The sequence below is a fragment of the Oncorhynchus gorbuscha genome, linkage group LG15 (assembly GCF_021184085.1).
Source record: "Oncorhynchus gorbuscha isolate QuinsamMale2020 ecotype Even-year linkage group LG15, OgorEven_v1.0, whole genome shotgun sequence".
Lineage (NCBI taxonomy): Eukaryota > Metazoa > Chordata > Actinopteri > Salmoniformes > Salmonidae > Oncorhynchus > Oncorhynchus gorbuscha.
In genome coordinates, this window is record NC_060187.1 from 39741402 (window position 1) to 39763529 (window position 22128).

The following is a 22128-nucleotide window of genomic DNA, read 5'->3' on the forward strand; positions in this document are numbered from 1 at the left end:
AGAAAGAAGGGGATAGAGAGAGAGGGAGTGAGAGAAAGAAAGAAGAGGATAGAGAGAGAGGGAGTGAGAGAAAGAAAGAAGGGGATAGAGAGAGAGGGAGTGAGAGAGAGAAAGAAGGGGATAGAGAGAGCGGGAGTGAGAGAAAGAAAGAAGAGGATAGAGAGAGAGGGAGTGAGAGAAAGAAGGGGATAGAGAGAGAGGGAGTGAGAGAAAGAAAGAAGGGGATAGAGAGAGAGGGAGTGAGAGAAAGAAAGAAGAGGATAGAGAGAGAGGGAGTGAGAGAAAGATAGAAGAGAATAGAGAGAGAGGGAGTGAGAGAAAGAAAGAAGAGGATAGAGAGAGAGGGAGTGAGAGAAAGAAAGAAGAGGATAGAGAGAGAGGGAGTGAGAAAAAGAAAGAAGAGGATAGAGAGAGAGGGAGTGAGTGAGAGAAAGAAAGAAGAGGATAGAGAGAGAAGGAGTGAGAGAAAGAAGAGGATAGAGAGAGAGGGAGTGAGAGAAAGAAAGAAGAGGATAGAGAGTGAGAGAAAGAAAGAAGAGGATAGAGAGAGAGGGAGTGAGAGAAAGAAAGAAGAGGATAGAGAGAGAGGGAGTGAGAGAAAGAAAGAAGAGGATAGAGAGAGAGGGAGTGAGAGAAAGAAGAGGATAGAGAGAGAGGGAGTGAGAGAAAGAAGAGGATAGAGAGAGAGGGAGTGAGAGAAAGAAAGAAGAGGATAGAGAGAGAGGGAGTGAGAGAAAGAAGAGGATAGAGAGAGAGGGAGTGAGAGAAAGAAGAGGATAGAGAGAGAGGGAGTGAGAGAAAGATAGAAGAGGATAGAGAGAGAGGGAGTGAGAGAAAGAAGAGGATAGAGAGAGAGTGAGTGAGAGAAAGAAGAGGATAGAGAGAGAGGGAGTGAGAGAAAGATAGAAGAGGATAGAGAGAGAGGGAGTGAGAGAAAGAAGAGGATAGAGAGAGAGGGAGTGAGAGAAAGAAAGAAGAGGATAGAGAGAGAGGGAGTGAGAGAAAGAAAGAAGAGGATAGAGAGAGAGGGAGTGAGAGAAAGAAAGAAGAGGATAGAGAGAGAGGGAGTGAGAGAAAGATAGAAGAGGATAGAGAGAGAGGGAGTGAGAGAAAGAAGAGGATAGAGAGAGAGGGAGTGAGAGAAAGAAAGAAGAGGATAGAGAGAGAGGGAGTGAGAGAAAGAAAGAAGAGGATAGAGAGAGAGGGAGTGAGAGAAAGATAGAAGAGGATAGAGAGAGAGGGAGTGAGAGAAAGAAAGAAGAGGATAGAGAGAGAGGGAGTGAGAGAAAGAAAGAAGAGAATAGAGAGAGAGGGAGTGACAGAAAGAAAGAAGAGGATAGAGAGAGAGGGAGTGAGAGAAAGAAAGAAGAGGATAGAGAGAGAGGGAGTGAGAGAAAGAAGAGGATAGAGAGAGAGGGAGTGAGAGAGAGAGAGAAAGAAGAGGATAGAGAGAGAGGGAGTGAGAGAAAGAAGAGGATAGAGAGAGAGGGAGTGAGAGAAAGAAGAGGATAGAGAGAGAGGGAGTGAGAGAAAGAAAGAAGAGGATAGAGAGAGAGGGAGTGAGAGAAAGAAAGAAGAGAATAGAGAGAGAGGGAGTGACAGAAAGAAAGAAGAGGATAGAGAGAGAGGGAGTGAGAGAAAGAAAGAAGAGGATAGAGAGAGAGGGAGTGAGAGAAAGAAGAGGATAGAGAGAGAGGGAGTGAGAGAGAGAAAGAAGAGGATAGAGAGAGAGGGAGTGAGAGAAAGAAAGAAGAGGATAGAGAGAGAGGGAGTGAGAGAGAGAAGAGGATAGAGAGAGAGGGAGTGAGAGAGAGAAAGAAGAGGATAGAGAGAGAGGGAGTGAGAGAAAGAAGAGGATAGAGAGAGAGGGAGTGAGAGAGAGAAAGAAGAGGATAGAGAGAGAGGGAGTGAGAGAAAGAAAGAAGAGGATAGAGAGAGAGGGAGTGAGAGAAAGAAAGAAGAGGATAGAGAGAGAGGGAGTGAGAGAAAGAAAGAAGAGGATAGAGAGAGAGGGAGTGAGAGAAAGAAAGAAGAGGATAGAGAGAGAGGGAGTGAGAGAGAGAAAGAAGAGGATAGAGAGAGAGGGAGTGAGAGAAAGAAAGAAGAGGATAGAGAGAGAGGGAGTGAGAGAGAGAAGAGGATAGAGAGAGAGGGAGTGAGAGAGAGAAAGAAGAGGATAGAGAGAGAGGGAGTGAGAGAAAGAAGAGGATAGAGAGAGAGGGAGTGAGAGAGAGAAAGAAGAGGATAGAGAGAGAGGGAGTGAGAGAAAGAAAGAAGAGGATAGAGAGAGAGGGAGTGAGAGAGAGAAGAGGATAGAGAGAGGGGGAGTGAGAGAGAGAAAGAAGAGGATAGAGAGAGAGGGAGTGAGAGAAAGAAAGAAGAGGATAGAGAGAGAGGGAGTGAGAGAGAGAAGAGGATAGAGAGAGAGGGAGTGAGAGAGAGAAAGAAGAGGATAGAGAGAGAGGGAGTGAGAGAAAGAAGAGGATAGAGAGAGAGGGAGTGAGAGAGAGAAAGAAGAGGATAGAGAGAGAGGGAGTGAGAGAAAGAAAGAAGAGGATAGAGAGAGAGGGAGTGAGAGAGAGAAGAGGATAGAGAGAGGGGGAGTGAGAGAGAGAAAGAAGAGGATAGAGAGAGAGGGAGTGAGAGAAAGAAAGAAGAGGATAGAGAGAGAGGGAGTGAGAGAGAGAAGAGGATAGAGAGAGAGGGAGTGAGAGAGAGAAAGAAGAGGATAGAGAGAGAGGGAGTGAGAGAAAGAAGAGGATAGAGAGAGAGGGAGTGAGAGAGAGAAAGAAGAGGATAGAGAGAGAGGGAGTGAGAGAGAGATAGAGAGAGAGAGGTGAAATGTAGCTGCAGCGGTTGCCGCGTGTTTTGACACAGGGCTGAGGTGACGATGTCCAAATGTCCAACTACCGCGAGACATACTTTCCTCCAGCTCAGTAGATACCCAACGTTTCCTCCCCAATCCACGGCTACTATATGAACCCAGAACTGAGACAATACCAAGAGAGTGGAGAGGAGTGATAGTGACAGGTGATAGTGACAGGAGACGACAGTGACAGGAGTGACAGTGACAGGTGTGTATGAGAGTGTGATAGCAGCACAGTGGGCATGGCAGAGAGAGCGCTGTGACTAGGAGATCCCGTTTAAAGAAACATGGAACAGATACACACTTTGCTAGCCTCGCTATGATAACACACACACACACACACAGAATATGAGCGTGAAAGCGGAAGAGGCTCAGGAGTGAATGATGAGATATGTCATGTGCATATGACACATCTTTCTGTCAATGCTCATGTTTTTTGAAGAGACCATTGTGTTTGAGTAACTAAATCACTGAGGATTCAAATAGCAATGACAATGCATTTATATGAGGTCAATCGGAAAGATCAAAAATCAACCTTTGATTCAAAACCTCAGAATTCCAAGAGATGGAATCACGAAGGATGGCAGTGTGTGAATGTGTGGTAGAAGTGATGTCACTATAAAAAGGGACATGGATCGTAACGCGCATGCGGACACACACATTAGATATCTGCACACTATATATATCCAGCTTTTATGAACAGTACTTTGTTTGTTTCCCCTCTGGTAAACTCTGACCAGTGGTTCCCATGGCAACCTTGCCTCCTCTCTCCCTGAGTGTGTGTGTGTGTGTGTGTGTGTGTGTGTGTGTGTGTGTGTGTGTGTGTGTGTGTGTGTGTGTGTGTGTGTGTGTGTGTGTGTGTGTGTGTGTGTGTGTGTGTGTGTGTGTGTGTGTGTGTGTGTGTGTGTGTGTGTGTGTGTGTGTGTGTGTGTGTGTGTGTGTGTGTGTGTGTGTGTGTGTGTGTGTGAGAGAGAGAGAGAGAGAGAGAGAGAGAGAGAGAGAGAGAGAGAGAGAGAGATGAACAGGGGATCGTGGAAGGCTAGCAGGGAGTGGGGGCTGTTCCGCAAGAGCTTAAGAGCTAAGTATCTCAGATGAACTGTGTAAATGTACATGTGTGTGTATTTACATACCTATGCACAGCCTACATCAAAATGAAGGTGAACATGTATAAATGTTTCTTCCTCATTACTACAGAACTGCTATTACTAATACTACTTGTGACACAAGCTCACATGATTAGTAAATTCTTGAAATAATGTTTTTTTTTATGTTGATATTTCAAACATTAATATATGCTTGAGCCTAAAGGATAATCCCTGGAAAGCTCCTTATTCCACCATCACTAGTGCCTGGAACTTACATCCAAACGCAGCCACACAATGTACAATGCCACCTCCATGGGTATCTCAGTCAGTGAGTAGATAAACAGGCCTTTGATGAGACAGAGACCACTCTCAGGGTGTTATTTGTGGCTGGGGATCTCAAATAGAGCACTACTTTTGACCAGAGTCTAAACCCAGGCCTGGTCTGGGGGCCAGGGGGTTTGATGAGGAGGTGTTGGGCCAGGCCGGGCATTGCAGAGTTGGGCTCTTGTTAGGGGGGCCAATGCCCTTCAGTGGTGAAGGGGGACCAGGTCTTTGTCCCGGTGGAGGGGATTACACCGGCGGGACAGCCCAGACAATGTCTCCCCTCCTGGGAGGGCTGGGTCAACCCGCTCCCCACCAATGACGGGGGCAGTCAACTGCTCACTGACTCAATTAAACACAGAGAGAGAGAGAGAGAGAGAGAGAGAGAGAGAGAGAGAGAGAGAGAGAGAGAGAGAGAGAGAGAGAGAGAGAGAGAGAGAGAGAGAGAGAGAGAGAGAGAGAGAGAGAGAGAGAGGAGGAAAGGGAGAGAAGGAGGATAAGAACGGAGGAGAGAGAATGAGAGAGAGGGATGAGCAGCATGGGGTGATACTTAACGAGGGGTAGAGGGTAACAGAGAGGGGAAAGGGGAGGAGAGGATGGAGGGGTTTTAGTCGGAGATTAGGGAGGAGTAGATGAAAGGATCAGGTGTGAGGGACAGCAGGAGGGAAAAGAGGAGCGAAGGGTGAGAGAGACCAGTGGCTCAAAGAACAAGAGGACAAATAAAGGAGTAGAGAGAGAAAAGAGGGGAATGGTGAGCTAGGTGAGGATGACCCTGAAGGTACTGGAGGTAAAGTGTGTGAGCCGAAGGCCTTTCTTCATGCACTTCAAAATCAAAGTCCTCTCATTATGCCAACGCACACCCGCCCATTCAAATCCAATGACAAATGCACCAGATAATTCCATTAGGGGGTACTTTTATAGAGGATATTTAGGGGACAGTTAAGGAATCCAGGTAACATAGCACAACAAGGGCACAGACAGATATGGCTCTGCAACACTTAACAGGGATTTGGCAGCCCAGTTGATTGAACATGCCAAATCCCATTTGTCAGAGGGGTGCACGCGTTTGTATCGACACGCTGTAACCTTGTGGCTCCACAGAAAGAGACCTCAGGTGTGTGTGCTGCTAGCAGGCACACAGGCAGGCAGGAGAGGATGGGTGGGTGTGGGTTCCTTCTCTCTCTCCTACCCTCTTTTTCTCTGCCGGCCGCAGTGGAGGGAGCCCCCCCCCCCCTCCTCCCTACATCCCCAGTGGTAGGGCTGCCAGACAGGAGTGCTCAGCAGCTCTCCGACCGTTATTGATCCTGAGAGCGAGCGGACCGGGGAGCTCCTCTCTCGCTCTCCACAACTTTTCCCTGCTCTCCCCTCACTTCATTTATCAAAGTTAAGGAACTCTTCTAAAAAAAGGAAGAGGTGGTCGCCAGGATCTTATCTGACTTCACGAAAGAAATCACCCCTGGGCACTCCAGAAAAAGAGGAGGATGCTCTTATCGGTAGAGAGTAGATACCCTCTATACAAGCACCATGCAATCACAGCCAGACAGCCAACCCACCAATCAGCTGACCAACCCACTCAGAGGCAGTAGAAATAGAAATAGCAGGTCCAGGAGCACCACATGAAGTGATGGAGTGACGGGGGGGAGAAGAATCCTAGAACATGTATTACTGTACCTGTTCCTGCCAGTCCAAATCTGCAGTGAAATAACACTGTAGGGAAAATGAATGACCAGGATATCAGATGCGTGAGTTACCACAGGAAACCTTATTCGCAGCCCCATGCTTTTAGGCTTCAGTTCGACATGCGTTTCAACCAATAAGAGGCTAGAATGCAGTGTCCCTTCTCTGAAAGGACTGGAAGTGGTTCTACAGTGGAGTACATCTCTGGCTCCATTGTTGCTGCTTCTCTCTGCACATAAAAGGCCGGGGGAGCCCAGGCAACAGGAAACTGCACTCCTGGCTGAGTCCTGCCGCCTCTCGCCAAATGAACAGGCTATACGTTCCTGCCTCTTTGTGCTGGGTAATTGCCACAATGCATTTTCTCGTCCAGCTAATTACGTGAGTCCCTCCTATGTCCTGTTCCTCTCCAGCACCATTTGAGTGAGAGGAAAAGGGGCTGGGAGAGGGTCGTCAGGACTGGTGTCTGTGTCCCTCTGGTTGTTTACAGGGACAATAGCGGCCTGTTGTCTCAGCAATCAGGGGACATGTGGAATAAAAAAAGAGGGTAAACAGGGTGGAGGGGGGAGCGGATTGACTGACACTAGGGAGTCTACTGGCACACTGCTACTAAAGGGACAATAAGGCAAAACAACATAGCTGTGGTCATTGTTTAATGTTGGAGGACGGAGATTTTAGAAAATGATAGGAGTCAGTATATACCTTGAAAACAGTCAAATCAGACCACTTTACAATCTGATCTGCGCAACATTGATTTTCATACCATTCAATTACAGCTATTTGTTTAACTAGTCTAGTCAAGAAACTGACTTCACTAAATGTGCTCTTAACACAATACAGGCCTTTATTATAACACAGGAAAGAGGTGGTCTTTTTTTCAGTTGCTCACACCATTCAATATCCGTGCTTGGTGATCAGTGAGTCTGTGAGTAACACAACTAGCCTAGGTTATTGGGGACATAGATCAGCAGTCTAATTTAAATTCCACTTTCTAGGAGAGTTGCTATGTGTGTTTCCCCATCGCCCCCTCTCTTTCCATTGTCTAAAGGGCTGCAGCAGTCTTTCACCCCTTAGACCAGGGCTGGACTGTCTGTCTGAGTCTCTACTCCACTCCAGGGCTAGCCGCTAGACACATGCACCCCTCAACCCCCCAGCCTCCCTAGGCCCCCAGCCCAATCTGAGCCCTTTTCCTTCCCACAGTCAAGTTCCTGCCAAGGCCTTGACAGACAGGGTGACATCACAACCGAGAGGCAGGCAGGGGGTCGCCTCAGCACCCTGGACAACACAATACAGGGCATCTGGCGGGGAGGGGGGGGGGGGGGGCACAAAGCATTTACATCCCCCAGAATATGATTATAGTTTATATAGAGGTTGAGACATAAATGTGAGAGCTAAAGAAATAGGAGCAAAACAGATTAGGAATCAGAGAATGATTCAGTGGTGGTAGGAGAGGATGCCAGTCTGTCAAGACTACAGAGGATAAAAAAACAGTTTTGGTGAGGTTTAGTGCTGAACAGAAAAATAACAACAGATGATTCTTATCAAAAGTTATGAAGAAACTGAGCAAAAGTGTCTTCATTTTTTTGTTTCATATCCGATACGAATTGCATCTCTCACTTCTAACGTATTGACCAATTGATGGTCATCGGACGATGAGGAGAGCAGGTGTCTTGGTGTGTCCTATTTCAGGGCTGTATGCGTCTGTGTGTCTACTCACAGACAGCTTGTTAATTTGGAGAATCTAAGACTGTTGGTCTAGAACTAGACAATGGCTCCAATGTGATAGAAATTAGTGTCAGGGTGCACTCTGTACCCCCCTTCTCTGTCTGCTGGTGTCTGTGTGTGTGCGTACGAGTGTGTATCTGCTCTGTGTGCACACATAAACTAAATGAGCTGTGTGTATGCATTGTATAAGTACACAGGCCCAGTGTATATATTAGCAATGTGACTTGACCCTGGCTGCCTGAGCCAATGTTTTGCGATGCACTGGGCGTGGGAAAAAGGGGAGACCTCTTTTCACAGATGCTCTGGCCGTTGCATTGAACCAATGGAGGCCTGGACACCCTGCGCCCCCCCCCCCCACCCCCACCCCTTTCCTATTCAGTCCGCAGCCTGCTGCCTTTTCAGAGAATAGGCAGCAGGCTCCCCCTCTTCCTAAACCCCCCTTAATAAATGCACCTCACCATTCAGCCCCACGGTTTGTATAGAAATGCTGCCAGAGGCCTACTCGGCGTGTAGAGCATGCCGTTTTCCAGCTGAGAGAGAGAGAAAAAACAATCTTCTACATCTCCCTCAGCCACTGGGAAAGCTAGAGCTCCTTGACCCTGCCCGGCTCTTCACATCCACACCCACCGCCAGCCACTCAGTTTTGATACTTCTCCTTACTGTCATTAGCCATCATTTTCTTTGAAGAGAACAGAACTCTCTCTCTCTCTCCCATTCTCCCTCACTCTCTCCCTCCCTCAGCAGCAGCCAACCCTGCTGCAGACAGACTTTAATTTATGTTAACATACGCCACTACTCCCCATATAGTCGCCTGCTACCCCGCCCTCACTTCACTCCATTCACTGAATTCATTTGAAGAGATTTATTTCCTATCAAGCCGTATAATGTGGAGGGTATAATTTAAATCAACTTTTAAGAACAGCCCAGCAGAGCAGTTTATGCAACAAATATGTAAAGCTTGGGAACATCTTCTGCAAACAGTGGGCTTTCAAGCGGATGTTAACTTTGAGAACCATGGGTATTTGAGATTAGCTGCTAGTGCTAAAACTCAGCTCAATCTCCTTCTACCCATAACACCATGCAATATTTGTTTTGGATACCATCATGAATGTACGTCTGAATAACAGGAACAAAATAGGACAAACTACTTTATCTTAAATAGTGTAATTGTGGCATTCCAGGTTAACAACATGTGAGTACTATTTCAGGTTGCAGTTAGAGATTGCTGGTGGGCATATCAGACTGTCTCTATACCTGCTGATGGTCTAACCGTGTTGAGGAAGTAAAATAAGTGCTCTGAGTGAGAAGGGCTTGTTCCACAGAACCAGAAAGGACTCCATCTCCTCTGTCCAACATGCCATGACGTTGTAGAGCATGGCTGAATTGGGTTGGGGGTGGAGGGATGGAGAGGAGGAGAGGGGGGCTGAAAGAGGAGATATGGTTCGCTGGATCTGAGGCACTGTAAATGAGAGGATTACCGCTTCCCTCCTGGAGCTTATCCATAAACATAAGAGAGAGTGGTTGGGTGTGGAAACGCTGCTATGTGTAAAATCACAAATCCTTGGCCTACTCCTCTTCCTACGTACAATTGTAACAAAGACACATATGGAGACATGTGCCGTAAAGGCTATATAAGGCAAGTAGAGTGATGTGCACGTGTACTTACATGGCTGTACGCTAGCTAGCTAATTGTAGCTATATCAATGCACATTGTCTCTACTTCAAATGTACTGAAGTTTTGCCCGCGCTTTTAGCCCCCGAGCATCTTTTAAACCAAAGCAGGTCTTCATCGATCTATCTATTTTGCAAATATGATATTGACTCCATATGCTATGACACGGGCAGTTCCATTGAGTTGCGGCAGCGGAGCGAGGTTGAGAGGTGGTCGGATAGTATGGATGGTAGCCCACAGGCTCTGAAAACGTTCCTCTGATCTTCTGTGTCTGATTCTAAAATGCAAGTCTTTCTATGGGCAATGCTGATATAGAACCCAGACCCATGTCATAGAATGGGACTAGGGCCTGGAGGAAAAACGCATTTCTCTTTCCTCTGATGAAGAACTTTACTTCTCTGTGGACGAGCTCCATCTCTCCTGCCTCTGTCTACTCTGTTCTCTCCAGGAGGGTTAGCTGTGCTCAGTGGCTCCCTGCCATTTACTGACCTGTTAGCTGTTAGCATGCTGTGGCAAATCTCAGGGCTATCACTCAAAACTAGGAAGTGAACAGGGGGAAAGTATATAGAGTGACTCACATAAGTAGCTGGTCCTATTTCTATCCATCCACTGGTGCATGGAGCGTAGTATAAAATATAATCTTTGTAGTACATTTCAAGGGCAAAGGTCAACATATTTTCCTCTAACAAATTGTGCCTCACAAGGACTATCACTTCAAGTCAAGATATTAGCAATTATACGTGTATATGACAGCTGAGCAGCCATGTCTCTACGTAAAGTGTAAAATAATTAAGTGTTGTCTAATATGATACTGAATATTAAATACCACCACACAAAAAGCCTCACAGAGGTCTGCTGAGGGAATTGATTACTTTCGTTTTCACCAATGAAACATCTCATGACTTTTACAATCACAGTGGAAAAACATACACACTACTCCATCCCATCCTGGAGCGACTCCAACGCTACTCACAGAGGCTGAGCCCAGCGTGGGAGAGAGGAAAAGTACTCATTTCTTTTTCAATCTGTGTTTCACAATGCATGTGTGCCTGGAGAATTGCTGCTAAAGTTCACATAGGGAGGGAGGTGACTGAACCCCCGTCTTGCAAAAAAAAACTCACCAGAGTAAAAACAGAGAGAGAGAGAGAGAGAGAGAGAGAGAGAGAGAGAGAGAGAGAGAGAGAGAGAGAGAGAGAGAGAGAGAGAGAGAGAGAGAGAGAGAGAGAGAGAGAGAGAGAGAGAGAGAGAGAGAGAGAGAGAAAGAAAGAAAAGAAAGAAAGAAAGAAAGAAAGAAAGAAAGAAAGAAAGAAAGAAAGAAAGAAAGAAAGAAAGAAAGAAGGAATAAAATAAGTGCCATTGAACTCTGACTTGAGATTGTGCTGTTAGGGACAGAGAGAGGGAGAGGGGGTGTGTGTGTTTGGGAGAGGGGGGGCAGAAGTGGGTTAGGGAGAGGGTTTTAGGAGGAGGCATGGCTTGGGCTGAGGGGAGGAGGGAGGGGGGGCAGTGGGGGAATTACAGGGGTGAGGGACTTAGCCACACTCGCAGCCTTTTCCACATGAGCACACCTTGCACACACACTCTGCCAAGGTCCCCCAAGTATCTTAAAGGGATAAGGAGCATGGACAAAGGAATTAAAATATAGATTACACAACCAGGCCACCCTACGCCTCATCTGCCAAAACTCAAGAATCAAACAAATTGGATGAGACATTTTAAAGAAGGGGTAAAAGTGAGAGAGGGTGGAGGAATGAGAGTGTAAAAAACCACACTCACAAAGTTGCCAGGGCTAAATGGATGAGGGCCTGGCATACAGTGTTTTCAGAAAGTATTCACACCACTTGACTTTTTCCACATTTTGTCATGTTACAGCCTGAATTCAAAAATTCACACACTACCCCAAGTAGAATTATATTTTAGAAATGTTAATAAATGAAGAAAAAATGAAGAAAAAATGAAATGTCTTGAGTCAATAAGTATTCAACACCTTAGCAAGTCTAAATATGTTCAGGAGTTTAAAAAAAGTGCTTAACAAGTCAGAAAATAAGTTGCATGGACTAACTATTTGTGCAATAATAGTGTTTAACATGATTTTTGAATGACTCATTCATCTCTGTACCCCACCTATACAATTTTCTGTAAGGTCCCACAGTCAAGAAGTGAATTTCAAACACAGATTCAACCACAAAGACCAAGGAGATTTTCCAATGCCTCACAAAGAAGGGCACCTACTGGTAGATTGGTAATTTAAAAAAACAGACATCCATTATCCCTTTGAGCGTGGTGAAGTTATTAATGACACTTTGGATGGTGTATCAATACATCCAGTCATTACAGAGATACAGGCGTCCTTCCTAACTCAGTTGCCGGAGAGGAAGGAAACCACTCTGGGATTTCACCATGAGGTCAATGGTAACTTTAAAACAGTTATAGTTTAGTGGCTGTGACAGGAGAAAACTGAGGATGGATCAACAACATTGTAGTTACTCCACAATATTAACCTAATTGACAGAGTGAAAAGAAAGAAGCCTGTACATAATAAAAATATTCCAAGACATGCATCCTGTTAGTAACAAGGCACTAAAGTAATACTAGGAGATGATTTCACCTTTCAGCAGGTCAATAAACTAAAACACAAGATCAAATCTACACTGGAGTTGCTTACCGAGAAGACAGTGAATTTTCCTGAGTGGCCGAGTTACAGTTTTGACTTAAGTCTGCTTGAAAATATATGGCAAGACCTGAAAATGGTTGTTTAGCAATGATCAACAAGAATTTTGAAAAGGACAATGGGCAAATGTTGCACAATCCAGGTGTGGAAAGCTCTTAAAGTCTTACCCAGAAAGACAGCTGTAAACACCGTCAAAGGTGATTCTAACATGTATTCTAACAACTCAGGGACTTGAATACTCATCTAATCAAGATATAGTGTTTTATAATTCATTAATGTTTTACAAATATTATACTTTATACCCAATTTCGTGGTATCCAATTTTTGTATTAGCTACTATCTTGTCTCATCACTGCAACTCCTGTACGGGCTCGGGAAAGACGAAGGTTGAAAGTCATGCGTCCTCCGATACACAACCCAACCAAGCCGCACTGCTTCTTAACACAGTGCGCATCCAACCCGGAAGCTAGCCGCACCAATGCGCCAGAGGAAACACTGTGCACCTGGCCACCTTGGCTAGCGCACACTGCGCCCAGCCCACCACAGGAGTCGCTGGTGCGCGATGAGACAAGGACACCCCTACCGACCAAGCCCTCCCTAACCCGGGTGACGCTAGGCCAATTGTGCGTCGCCCCACGGACCGACAGAGCCTGGGCGCGAACCCAGGGACTCTGACGGCACAGCTGGCACTGCAGTACAGCGCCCTTAACCACTGCGCCACCCGGGAGGCCATTACACAGTATTTTGTGTAGAGCGTTGACAAAAAAAATTAACAATTAAAGGGTTGTGAATATTTTCTGAAGGCAGTGTAAATATTGTTAATATGACTAAAATCATGGGAAATTGATGATGGCCAAACAAAAGTTATCCAAAACTAAATTAATCTGTAATCAGACAACAAAAATCAAGATGTCTCTTTTATTGTGAAGTTTCTGAGCTGAGATCGACCTCAGACTCTGGCCTAACTTAAACAATTGAATTTATGTCAGGAGTTAGCTGTACAGTCTTCAACATCTTCTGCCTCACTAGGTCTAAGAAGCATAAGGTCTGGTGTGTTTTAACTCTGCTAGCATTACAATTTGGTAATTTTCCAAATCCTACATACTATTTTTTTTCATGTGTCCATACAGTATTTGTTAAGACTAGTACAATTGTTGTTATTGTTTCTAAGAGACATTTTCTGACAGTGTGAAATGTTCCCACATGAATGAGAAGTACAAGGCCTCTTCAGAATATAAACTTTTCACCCCCCTCCCCCTCAAAAAATACAAATAAAACTCATTATGCATGCTAAGATAGCATTGTGGCTACTATTAGGACTCTCACCTGTTCTCCTTGTCCAGGCCCACACAGCTACTGATCTCTCTCACTCATTTATTTCTCTGCGTATTTTTGTTTTTCTGGCTTCAGAAGATGGTATATCTGTCCAAGGTCCTGCATCCTGCAAACACAGAAAATTCCATTGAGATGGTGATGCATGTAGTCGAATTTCTGCAGTAGTTGTTTTTGTATGACACAGCAGGCATGTTTTCAGGTCTTGAGGTGTCTGAATAAGGTGTATATTGTTTAGCAGTACTGGAGAGAGACCTTAGGGATTACACACGTATAATATAATGTCTCTGATGCCACACACACACACACACACACACACACACACTACAAAACAATAAATGACTTAATGACACTGAGCTTTCAGTCATCAGATGACCTAGCTCTTGAACATGGACTCCATGAGTAGCTATAGAAGACATCTTGAATAAATAATGTTTAATTACAGATTTTTCCACGTCAATATAGCCTCAATTGTACATACAGGACCAGTAATTATCTCCACTGCGTTGGTATAATGCAACCTAGTTATTATAAAATGTAATATACTATTTGTTAATGTAATAATAATAATAATGTGTACATTATTCTCAGAACAAAATAATAAAACATATTGAACGTTTAGAGAACAAGTCGCCTACTGAGATGTATGTGAAATTATAAGATTGTCTTCCACTACAGACCAAGACACAATTATTCACTTGTTGGACCCTTTACACTTACAGCCTCTGAAATATTAGACAAAATCAAATGTAGGCTACATCAAGTAACCAAATGCATATGCTATGGTTAGGTAACAACGAAAGTATCCGTTCGATGTAGTCCTACATTTCATGGAAACAATGGTAACTTGGTTTATCTGTCGCAAAAATATATACCGTCCTATATGCACATCGACGTTTCAAGTTAAAACATTACAATCGAACCATAATGTAGGCTACCGCAATATTGTAATGGAGGAAACAAGAAATGCCACATCTTCGACAGAGATGGAAATAGCGTTGAAAGTATAACAAGCAAAACAAGATTTAATGAGAATAATGCTGAAATATTGGCTATTTGCTTGAGTGAATTATAAACTATTTTCTCAGAACAACAGAATATTTGGGGAAATTTAAAAAGTAATCCACAACATTTGAACACTAAGCAACATCCAATTTAAACGGTATTACAGGCATATTCAGTGTGTTCTTTATCAGATAATGGATACCAGGATACTTCTCAATAGCCAATAGAAAAAGTATTCCCTTCAAACTAGCCATGATCAATTAAACTCTGAGAACTGATGCAACAAAACGAGGAGTTTGTGCAGCTTTAATATTGAATTCAAGCTGACCCGCGTGTTTCAAACTTTAGGCTACTTCACCCCCATCACAGTCACACGTTTAATTATGTCGAGAGCACGCTCGCCCACACTGTGCAACACACAACACATTCAATTTCGATAGGCATACTAAAATGGATGCTTACATTTACAGGTTCTTGTTTATTCAGAAAGATGCATGTTATAGTCTTATATTGTTGCATGCTACTGCAGGTCAGGTGTTCTACACGTTTTCGTGATAACCCAGGCCTAAAATTGGCCGAAGTGACATCAATTGTTCCATACTAGTAAAAATATTCTAATAACCTTTTCGATTTTATACAGTAAAATAAAATGTAGTAGCAGGTCTATGTAATGTGTGAAACATGGTTTAAGGGCCTCGTGACAATTTGCATTTGAGTTGAGGCACTAGGCTTTCAAGTTGGCCCTGTCATAGATATTTAAAAAAAATGGTCATCTTCAACCTTTCCATTCGACACAAGGTCCGCACACACAAGCTATGCACAGAGACACACACTGTTAGTTCCTATTGTTAATCCAACATAAAATGCTGAAAGATAACAATGCATCCAGCTTTCAAAAAATGTGGCACCGTCCTTAGCATTGCCAGTGGAACAGCATATCAGCCTTTCATTTGTTCCATTTTGTTGCATGGGTCAGAGGCTGTTGCTAAGCTACCAAACTCTGAATTCATAAGTTCATAGAGAAAAGTAATAGGTCATTTGCTTGCTTCTTGAGGTGAAAATAAAAACAAACATCGACTTTGTAAATTCATGATGGCACCAATGTGAACCTGTGGCTGATGTCAATCAGCAATGCAGACAATTAAAAAGGGGTATAATAATGATAATAATTAATAATTAAAACAAAACAAAAAATTACTTCCTATGAGTAAACTTACAGTACGAGGGTTTGAGGATAAACAAAATATAATGGACTCATTTCAGGGAATTCAGTTATTAGACAATTTTACTGAGTTTTTGCTTACATTCATCCTCTGACAGCTCATCGGGGAGTTGGTGATTACAGACAATAGGTAGTGTTTAAAAACAATTCAACCATTGGTATATTGAATATGCACATTGGATCCTTTTTGTATACCATGGGGAGAGAATAAACCAGAACAATATAGGATTTATTTGCTACACAGAACTATGATCCGGACATTGTTATGCAAACAATTAAGCACTATGGGTACATCCACAAACCCTTGAACATCCACCATCCACCCACCCTCACCAGCTAAAGAGTCCAGTATAGTATCATGTATGATGACACTATAGACCTACTGATAGTATCTACTGTATAGGTCTGTTTTGTCAAGATGGCGACATGGCTTTACATCCTAATGTAAAACCTAAAACAATGTTCAAACACGCCAAACAATAAGAGAATAAAAGCCGGCGGAGCATACATTCAGAGAGTCATCATATCTGCAAAAGGTAAACACACAGCAAGATACTGGACGTGGCCCCACCAAATGCATTGTGTTATCAGTGTCCTGTAAGGCTGCATATCAAACGTAGGCTAATAGACAAATTCCTCATCTACAACAGAGGTTAGAAATACACCTCATGTATACACAACCATCTTCCCCCTCCTTTCTGATTGGTCTCCAGCTATGTGTCTGGAACCCTCTCATCTACTCTCATATCTCTTTGTTTCTCCAGTGTAATCAAATGCAGCATGGATTTAGGGGAGTACAAATGTATTTTCATCTAGATTTCATCTCGGCTGCTTTATGCCAGGTGCCGAGACAGAGACAAGCCTCCATCTGCTGGGGGCCCTGGTGGCAGCCACTCAGACATACAAGACCATACAGACACATATTCATGTGGGGAAACCTCTAGCCATGCTCTCAGGCACACCACACACTGCATTTCAATCTCAAAGGAGCCCTGCCTAGATCCCTCATTTATTAGGCCTCAGCACTACATGAATTCCACTATGATTTGTCTGTGGGTGGTGCGGTGTGGGTTGTTTAGGCCTTAAATCACAGACTACTAAGGTGTCTGGGCTGGAACCAGGAAGGAAGCCGCATTAAACTGATAAGATGTAAATATGGTATTAAATGTAGAGGCGATTCAACGTACATGAGTTGGGTTGCGTCCAGAGAGGTATGCCGCTGAATGATTTATCATAAACGAATAGACACTGGAATAGACGGTTTATCTTAGTACCATTGGTAATGTGTAAATAGTGAGCTATTTTCAAATGTGTAATATTACAGACAAAGAATAACTGAATTTAAACCGCCCAAATTGGCATGATGTCCCATCAGCCTGCAATTTCAAAAAATAGACCAGAGCTTACATTGCCTATATTTTGGGTGACTTTGCTCATACCTGAAACAGTGCACAACGAACATACCAAAGCAGCAAAATCCATAAATCAGTATCCTAGAGCTAAACATAGTGAACACAAGAGTAACCTGTATCACACAGCCACATGTCAGAGTTCAACTTGAAGTGTTCCATGTAGAAAATATCATTCAAATCTGGGCCTACATGCTCAATGAACAACCCACAGCCTAATAAACAAAGGCCTGTAAAAGAGCCTGGAGTATCCTAGGTTACTCCCCAGCTATAACCACTGGGCCAAGCCCTGGGTTTACTGCAACAGGATGGGCCAGGCAGGTAGGCCTAGCTATAACCCTCTACTGTGGTGCAGTCTCCCTCCTCTCCTCTCCACCCCTGTACACGGCGACTAGGAGTGAATGAACGGCAGCCAAGGTAGCTAGCTTGTTACAAATTCAACAGGCCAATGTAAATCCCTTCTCACGACCAGGGAGTGCATGGGACTGGACTGGAGCATCAGTGAGATCGATGACGGACACTTGTCCATCCAAAAGAGGTTGACATAAATACGCCCTGCAATCGGCTCATCTCTCACCACCCAGCCAACCCTGGCCTTGGCGGCATTATCTGGCACTCACAATCACCTCCGATTCACTCAGCGGTCAACGTTGGGAGTCCGGAGAGCACTCACAAACTACCTGTCAATTATACACATTCCTCTGTGTATTTACTGCCATGCAAGCCTCACTGTTATGGCCATCCTTAATCAGATCAACAGCTGTCAGTGACAGTAACCAGCCTGTAAACAGTATATTGCCAAAGCAAAAGACACACAACTCAAAGTACAGTGAGTTACCCAATGATAAAGGTTGCTTTACCTTTATACGGTCATATTAACACATGTTTATGTGCCGCCCTTCCTCACCACACTTCCTAGAACATTCGGATTGGACCGCCCTGCATCTTGGTTTTAGTAGACCTACTTATGGGTCAGCGTCATCATAATGTGTAGAAGAATGCATGTTTCCTTGTCTGTACCCATCTGTAGGCTACATGGAGGGCTAGATGTTATCTCTGGAAGCAGGGCACACAGAAAACTGACATTTTGTTTTCTCCTCTGAGGGTCTGAGAGCCTTTTCTAATGAGAGCATCATACACAAGGCCACGGTTATGATGGTACAAACATCTTCACATTGTTCCTTCAGCCCAAATGAACATAGGCCTACCAGTTATTAGACTATACAGAATAATGCTGGCGATGACAATGTTTGGCAAGATGCAAACCAGCCTAATCCAACAGCAATGCAGCAGCAACACTGCCTCAGTGACCTCATTCCTGTGGGTTGAAATTAAAAGCAACTCTTTAATATGTCTAGGCATTCCACTGTGGCCCCTTATCATCAACTTTAAGACAGAAAATAAAAAGGGCATGCAGTCCGATTGCTCTCTGATCTGAGAGGCACAGCTGCTTGCCAACATACTGTAGCTACAGGCCAGCCATATGTGCATTAGGTCCGATTGTTATATTCCGATTGTTATAGTCTACTGCTCAGCAGGGCACGTGACTCACTAGACAGGACCAATCGGTTGAAACTGTTCTCTTTTACCGTTTCTTCTCACCCCCGGGTCATACACCGAACCCCAATTACATAATTAATTAAGTACACATCATGCAAAATCACTTCAATTAATCATCATTAGGCAACAGTATCCGCATATATAGATTCCGGGTACCACTGTCGCGACCACCCCTCATCTCCGATAGAAACGATTATGCGATTCTGTCCAATGTCTCCCCATACATTTCCTGGGAATGCCATTCCAGGCTATTAATCCGATTTGAGGCAACATTTATTACATCTTTACCCCCCGTGGAACAGCGGCGTTTTCCGGTGCTTTCAGCGGGCACAGCCTGCTTTTAGTTCCAGGGCTCGGTGCCTTTCTCCGACATCCCCCGGTCCAGATTCGCTTCGCTCCATTGGTGGTTCCTGAAGTCTGCAGAATTAGTTTATACATTCGGTTCTCTAGCTTTATGATATCACATAAACTCATACAGCTAGATAACCAAAGAGAGAAACTAACCCACGTCTCTTAAAGGGACCGCCGCGTGCCCGATGCTGCTTCAGTGCTTCTGTTGTGGTCACATGGAGCCATTACATTCGCTTGTATGCAGACGCGAGCTCTCGCTATCAAACACGCTCTGTCGCACGCACGCACACGCACACGCGCACACACACACTTGCATGCGTGCGTGCGAATGTAATAGGTTACGCTATAAGGCCCGGTTTCAAGAGCTTGCTTATGTATACCCGAATTTATTATTTATGACTGTAATATTACAATGTTTTGAATAGGCTGAAATGAGCGTGGTGGACATTGTACACAATATCATCATGCATAAACTAGCCGTCATCAGAGAAAAAGCCATGCTTCCCTACATGCACATGCTCCCGAAACTACCATCCCAAATTCAATTAGTTGTTCTTAATCATCTAGGCCTAGTACAGTATAGCCCCGCCTACAAGTCCTTCACACAGCAAAGGCTTAACTTTGAACTCACAAATGCCAAGCCATATCAACACGGACCATATCAACAGTACCAAGTCTGCAACAGAAACGTCATGGATAGGTAAAGGCCAGAAAGGCTTCTACATTATCCCTTAAATATCACAATGCAACCCAAACAACCACAGTCGTTTTAAATGCCAGCTCCAATCGACCAGTTCATACCATAGACTAGCTTCCATGTTGAGTAAATGACTAGAGAAAAGGATCTAACATGGCAAACTATGAAAGCATGAGCTGCAGCTTGCTGTAAGGACTACAAGTAAATGTCAACAACATACTTGACAGAGAGCAGCTTCAGTTCCCCTTTAAATGAACTGCATTAAAAGCACATGCTCTTGACAATTTGATCTTGAATGGATATTGAATTAAATGGAAAAGAGGACATGAATAGTAGACTATATTCAGGCATTGGCCCTGGATTCAATCAAATTCAAATAAATAAATGGAAACGTCTTGATAATATCTGAAAGTATCCACCGACTAATAGAAGTACTTTGTTCTATATGATGAAAGAGCAAATGTCTATTGATTTCTACACATAGCATCCACGAGTCTTTATACTGTACAGACTGTCCTTCATTTCCAACACTGTCTTGCTGATGATTCGTTTAAGAACACAAGGCCACGTCTGACACCACAACAATATAGGCTAATAAACAAGGCACATGCATTATTTTTTTTTAAATGTAATACTCACATTCAAATAATGATTACAACCCTCTGTTGTAGGGATTCATCTTTAGTAATCAAATGGCACACTAAAGGCTATATAGAGGCCTGCATAAACATTCCATGATGGCTCACATAGGCAAACAAGCAAATTCTGAATTCCCATTCAACTCCTGATACGAAGCCATTCTGTCAGTAGAGTGAGAGCCACGGATCCACAAATGCTCAAAAGATGTTCCATACATTTCCGGTACATTCATCAAACAAAGCTTGTACGCACACCGTCTCCGGGAGCACTATGGAAGTACACCGGTCATAACACGTTATTGAGAAATTCACCACAAAACCAGGAGAGGAGAAAGAGACGCAACTGTCATGGTCAGAGGCACCGGGAGCTTGGCTGGGGCTGGGAGAAACTCTCACAGGCCACGGGGGGTCACACGGCCAATAGAAATGTGATGTCACCAGCATTAGGTATGCTTATTGACACTCATGGTTGAGAAACCCTGGGACACTGTGGTGAACACGGCCGTGACCAAGCGCTCTGCAATAGCCTCAGATTCCAAAATAGCATAACACCAGAGCCTCCCTCTCTGGTTCTCAGTGCATAGACATCAGTGAAAAAAAGAACTACTCTCTCTTTTGATGTATTGCAGCTCACTGAATAAAGCCGGCTTAAAATCCATTCCACTATCAAAAGAACATTGGATATCATAATGCACAAAACTTAATTCCCCTCAACAACAACAACAACAACAAATATGAATCTTATAAACTAGGCCAGTATGTAGCTCATTTTGTCATATAAAACGCCAATGCCATTATTGTACAATGCAGGGAGAGAATACTTAGGCCTATCTGATCGAGGTCAACACGCAATCTTACTTTCATCTGATTATTCGAGGTAGGAACAGGCCAGTCACTCCAATCTCAGATTATCATGAAAAGCCATTGACAACGAGTTGCCATTCAATAACATTCTAGGCCTATATGACACTTCCCACTGTGGAGGTCACCATACTTCTTTGACACACCCATTCTTGTTGAATATGAATAGGAAATCAGTAGCATATATATATATATATGTTGCTGGAGTTAGGCTATGCTCACCAGAAAGCATGTAATGTGCATTGTATTGCAACATGTTACAGAGTTGAAGACATAGACCCGATAAAACAACGGTTTAATAAGTGTAATAAAGATTGAAAAGATGAATCGTTTCTTAATCATTCATCATCGTTATTTGATCATGTGAAACATAATTTGACCAACTTTGGAGTATTTGGTGCCAAATTAACATAAATTCTCTTTTGAATAATAACCTAATCACTAGTCCAGTTACTGCTCTTTTAGCCTAATGATTATGTGCTTTATATAAATCCTCAAACACAGTTTGCTCTTAAATCAGTGAAAAGAAATTGCTGTATTCATACTATCATTCCTATCATTGCAGTCAAAATGGTAGGCTAGTTATATGAAATAGTGTTTTTATCTGAATTCCTCAACTCATGAATTTAAGGACATGGCGAAGAATAAACTAAACCAATTAGACATTGATACATTTTGAGAAGTCTGTAATTTCGTTTGTGAGGGATCATTTTATAGTAGGCCTAACTGAGCGTGTACATAACTAGATGTTAATATCTACAACACACAAATGACAGTCTCCACACACACACACACACACACACACACACACACACACACACACACACACACACACACACACACACACACACACACACACACACACACACACACACACACACACACACACACACACACACACACACACACACACACACACACACCTTAAAGTTATGAAATAAATATTGGTGTATCAATGACGTGAAAGTGCAATACTAAAACAGTAGGCTAGAGGCAACCAATGGACGATGTTTGATTCTGCTGAGACATCCCCTATTCTTCA

The 22128-nt window shown here is 43.6% G+C and overlaps 1 long non-coding RNA gene across 1 annotated transcript in view; it reads right to left on the reverse strand.

Annotated features, from left to right (window-relative positions):
* LOC123996350 overlaps positions 1-22128 on the reverse strand; it is a 51719-nt gene that overhangs the window by 23799 nt on the left and 5792 nt on the right. The window contains exon 3 of the long non-coding RNA XR_006831963.1: positions 13338-13452. This is a non-coding gene — a long non-coding RNA (uncharacterized LOC123996350). The remainder of the gene's footprint in view (positions 1-13337; positions 13453-22128) is intronic.